Raw genomic sequence first — 5,640 nt, forward strand, 5'->3', positions numbered from 1 at the left:
AAAGCAGTGTTTAATTATAGAAAATAACAAAATAACCACTCTACTGCAGAAGTAGCTGCCTGAAATGTATGAAGTTATTAACATGAACATAACTAAAGTTTGTGCGGCACCATCCATCATGTACCTCCACCATGGGACTTACCATCGCACAAGATGATTCAGTTGAATTTGAATGAACCTGCAATTGTGGGTCACCTTATACAGGATATGCTCTGTCACTAGGGAAGATCTCTATATTTTAATTTTAATTTGTTCTGTCTTAATGCAAAATACAAGGTCGGCCCAATGGTATTGGGCCCAGCTATCATCAATAACCAAATAAGCACTTTATTAATTTGTCAGTCATTTGACCCAAATAATGCCAATGTTTAATTGATACCATATTTTTTTCGTTTAAGATTTAGAAAAAGAATTATATCAATTAATTATCAGAAATTTCATGATTTTGTCATCTAGATACCTCTAGCTTTGATAGTCATAGCACTAACTTCATCCACATTTTCTTTTCCCCGGCCCTGCAAATTAATCATCGTCAAAAACATTTTCATAAAATTAGATCAAATTGATAAATATAAATTTCAAAAAAATAACAAAGTATATTATTTTGCAAACATGTATGAAGGTTATTATAATGTACTGCTGAAGTTTAAAAAAACAAAATCATTTTCAATAGAATATTGATAAAAAAACATATAAAGACAAAGAAAATAGTGCGTGAGCACCCCGATCGTCAGGAAGGGGATGTTCAAGTAATATTGACAAAGTTACTCTTTGATGTAGATTCATTACTTATTCTTTCTATTAAAAGGGACGACAGCCTAACTCCGAGCAGAGTTTGCATCGAAAGTGACAAAGAAAATTGTGGTGGTGTACTTATGTCCGGATGGTTTGAGAGATTGATTCGATCCTCCTTTGTACTTTAAGTTGTGTTTGATAGCTCGATGTAGCATTGAAAGGTATGCTTTAAAGGATCCTCAGCTTAAACAAACTAAAGATTTATGTAGCATGGATCTTAAATCCACGTATATTAAAAATGATAGATTTAAGGTCGGACGGGGGGGAGTTTTGACCTGATCTGGTCCCTGGTGAAACAAATACAACCACAACAATAAAAACAAGCTATTGGCAACGCCTTTTGTCATTGCAAATAAGATTATTGCCAACTCGCAAAAGTCCAATACTCGTCCTTGCCCTTTGCAGTGTTGCCAATGTTTCGCTAGCCTCGGATCACCTGCTGCCATTTTAGATGTGCATGGACTGGTCATTCCCAGCTTTTATCCAATGACATGCCCGTGTTGAGAAAACTTGACAAATCAATGTAAATTTGAAAATTTACATGGACAACGACAGATTCAGATTAGACATCCCTATCAAGTTTGAATTAAGAATGCATTTATAAAAGAAAGAATCGTTAAAATTTACTTGTTTCCACCATTCTTTCCGTTCTACTTCAAACTTCTCAGCCATGGAAAAATGATGTATTTGATGTAATCCAAGCATGGCTTTCCTTCAACAATATTGGGCGGGCAGTAAGCTTCTTGGTTTCCACATCAACTTCTGCCTACAAGATCCAACATCAAAGAGTAGATCAGTTTTCAGCACAAAGAAACTAACCAGCGTCAATCAATAGGACAAGCTTCTACAAGAGGAAGAAACTAATCTAGCATGCACCTTAGAAAGGACAAGCTTCTGTGAATCAATCATGCCCATCGAGTCTAGATCTTGATTAACTCTCCGCTCCTGGCTGACATCCACATCTGCAGTGCCTGATAGGACCATAACTAGTTCAGATCTGATGAGATGACTCAGATGTTCTCTAGAAGAGAAATTAACTCATGATCAACTAAGTCAAAACCAGCTTCATGCCATCAAGGGACAAAATGCAAGTTCCAACTAAAATTGACTTGATACTGATGAAACTACAAAGAAAAGGAGGAAATTCGGAGATTCAAACTGTTACAGTCTTAATGTATTAGAAGCAAAGTAGTTTACAAATCAAATCATGAGAATATATATTGTTACATTAAAGAGAGGCAGCTCTTTGCAAATACACCATGTCTCAAACAGCAACTATATGTTTCAACAACTATACTAAGTAGTAAGTAGATTACACCTGTGACATGTAATTTGTTTCCAATAGCTATAGGTGTGCCATGAGTCTTAAAAATTATATTTATAATTTCACCAATACATTCTAATTGTTGAGTAAATTGGCCAATAGAAGATATACCAAGATAAGATCGAGAGAAAGGATTAAGTAGACCAAGTAAGGTTACTAAAAATAGGAAGAAGGCAATAGACAGTATAAAGGCTATAAGCCCAAAAGATCTTGGATGCTCCATGAGCACCAATTAGGGCACGGCCATCAGCAAAGAGGAATTCCTACATCCATACCAGTGCTACATTATGTTTTTCCTGTTTGTTCTGTCTGTCCTAATGACATTTCTCTCTCTCTCTCTCTCTCTCTCTCTCTCTCTCTCTATATATATATATATATATATATATATATATATATATATATATATATATATAAAATCAGCTTCATTTTTAGACTGGTTTTTCAGGGTTATTTTCTCTCCTTAAGATCCCACTAATCTTTAAAGCAGAAGACAGTTATGAAGGAAGGAAAAGAAGGTGAGAAAGTAGAACTGAAAAATGAAAAGCCAGTATCTCAAGAAACCTATTGCACTCGTTTCTTTTATATAATTAAAATTCATTGTTATGTATCCTCGTTGTCATTTGTTTACTACATAGAAAATGTGTTGCACCAGCTGTTATGTATGTAAATTATATATTTATTTATTGTGTAAAACATCAAGAGGGCTCAAATAACAAAAAATGTTCTGTTCAAGGGTCATACGATCTTCACTAAATTATATTCTTGATTGTAAAAAAAAACATTATAGCTGGTGTGGGCAATTAGCCACACCAGCCCACAATATCAGATCCCTAGTGAACAAATACAACCACAACCACAAAACAAGCTATTGGCAACGACCAATAACCCTATTTCCATTGTCAATACTCATCCCCTCGCAAAAACCAAGACTCGCCCTTGTCCTTTGTAGTGTAGCAAAAAACTTTTGGCTAGGCTAATGATCGTTGCCAGTAGCCTCAGATCACCTGCCAATGTTTTAGAAGTGCAAGGACAGGGAAGCCTGGGCATCGGGCCCGGGTACCAGGTACTTGGCTTGATACCGGGCCTGAAAGACCAGCCCAGGTCGGCCTAATGGGGCCCGATTCGGCCTGATTAATTTTTTTATATTATTTTTATTTAATAATAATATATATATCATTATTAAAAATGTGTTTTGTATTTAAATTTTTTTATTTTATATTTAAAATATATATATTTCTAATCGGGTCGAGCCCAACCTCGGGTTTTGGGCATTGAGTCGGGCCCAAGCTCGGGTTTCGGGGGTCGGGTGCCGGCCAGATGTCGAGGCCTAGGGGCAGGTCATTCCCAGCTTTTATCCAATGATGTGCCCATGTTGAGAAAACTGTTGCAAATCAATATAGGTTAGAACAGCAACCTTCTCCAAAGATCAATTAACATAATTGGTCTCCACTCAGCAAGTAAATTGGGCAATGGTCATAAACCAACGTACTACTTATTTATGGAAGTGCCTCACGCTCTCCTCCCTTCCTTAATACTCTCTTGATGTATAAGGGCATGACTGATTGTATTGACAAAATTATTATCAAAATAAAAAACGTTGGTTTCTCTTGCTCGTGGATGCAGGCTGCAAAGCCAAACCACGTAAAACTGGTGCAGCCTCTTTTCTCTCTATCATCCTTATCTTTCATTAAATCTCAGTCTATCATGGTATCAGAGCGGTAAAAAGATCTTCTAAGGCAAAATCTTTGAGCTTCAAGCAGTGAGTCATTATGGAACAAGAAAGGGAAACAAGGAATTACAACGGTGAAGCCACCATCATTCAAACCAGCGATGGATCAATGCACAAGATTGATGACGTTCATGAACAAGGTAACCCCAATCTCAAAATTACTCGTACGTTGCTCGATGATTTCAACTACTTGCCTTGGTCTAAGGCTGTTACACGATTTCCTAGTGGGAAATCCAAGTTAGATTATATTGATGGTAGTACCAAGAAACCACCCATTAATGATCCAAAATACAAGGAATGGAGGTCCACCAATGACACTATAGCATCTTGGCTCATAAAATCTATGGAGCCCAAGATCGCAGCCAATTTCACCTTCTTAGAAATCGCAAAAGAAGTTTGGCAAGGTGCCAAAGATCGTTACGGTGAGCAGTATAATACGGCCCGTATGTATCAACTAGCACAAAAGAAGGGCAGCTTGAAAAAGGGGACGTCATCTATTAGTGAGTACCTTGGTACTTCTAAAGCAATTTGGGATGAAATGGATATTTATATATCATTGACTTCAGATCTTACTCAGGCCAAACGTCAACGTGAACAGGAGAGTATCTTTGAAATTCTAGCCGGACTGCCTAATGATTCTGAGTAGCAATGTAGTCAAATACTTATGGCTCACGAACTGCCTTCTCTAGCTTCTGTTTTTTCATTGCGTATGCATGAAGAGTCGGCGTAAGGCTATGGATATGCTGGCTGATGGTTGTCAAGAGACACATAATGAAGACAAAATGGCCTTTACAACAAGCAATAGTGCCCATGTCACCAACAGTGAGAGGTCTATTAAACACAAATGTGAGGACTCTAGAAAAGTTAAATGTACTCATTGCAAGAGGAATGGTCATTCTCGAGACTCTTGCTGGTTCCTTCATGGGAAACTAGATAAAAGGCAGAATTCAGCCTATAGAAGCATGGGTCGCAGTCAAGACAAAAGGGAAAGCAACTCTAGCCAAGTGAATCCGGCCATCTCCTCATCGGAAAACCAAATCATGCTGGATAAACTGGCTGAAATGATAAAAGATCTTCAAGTTCAAAGGACAGCTGGCATCTCAATTACATTAGGCGGCAAAGGTACAAGCAAAACAGGTACGACCCTTACTATGGTTAATAACATTGAGGGTAAGGATTTGCAATGGGTAGTTGACTCAGGGGCCACAGATCACATGGCCAATAAATCTTCTTTCTTAAGTTCATATGTTCATTCTAGAGATATTGGTCCTCTTGCCACTGCCAACGACGCTCCTATAACTGTGAAAGGAATAGGTAACATAGGTTTTTTTAACACAAGTTACACTAGCAAGGTGCTTGTTATGCTATGCCTAAGCTTACTACCAATCTTGTATCAGTTGCAAAAATGACTAAGGAGTTAAATTGCAATGTAGTTTTTTCTGCTATTAATGTCATTTTTCAGGATCAGATGACTCAGAAGATGATTGGTGAAGGACAACTTGTCAATGGACTCTATCAAATAAGAACCATGAATCATGCACTGAATGTAAATCATGTCAACGATGGAAATATCTGGCATCAAAGAATGGGTCATCCATCTTCTAGAGTTTTAGATTACTTATTTCCTAATCTGTGCTTCAATTGTAGAGAGTGCGGAATGTGCAAATTTGCTAGAATGGCTAGACCTAAATTTACTTTATTTGATTCCATTAGCCAAACACCATTTCATTTGATACACTCTTATGTTTGGGGCCCTATGCCTATTGATTCTATGGATAGATTTTGTTACTAT

This window comes from Nymphaea colorata, chromosome 5 (genome assembly GCF_008831285.2).
Source record: "Nymphaea colorata isolate Beijing-Zhang1983 chromosome 5, ASM883128v2, whole genome shotgun sequence".
Lineage (NCBI taxonomy): Eukaryota > Viridiplantae > Streptophyta > Magnoliopsida > Nymphaeales > Nymphaeaceae > Nymphaea > Nymphaea colorata.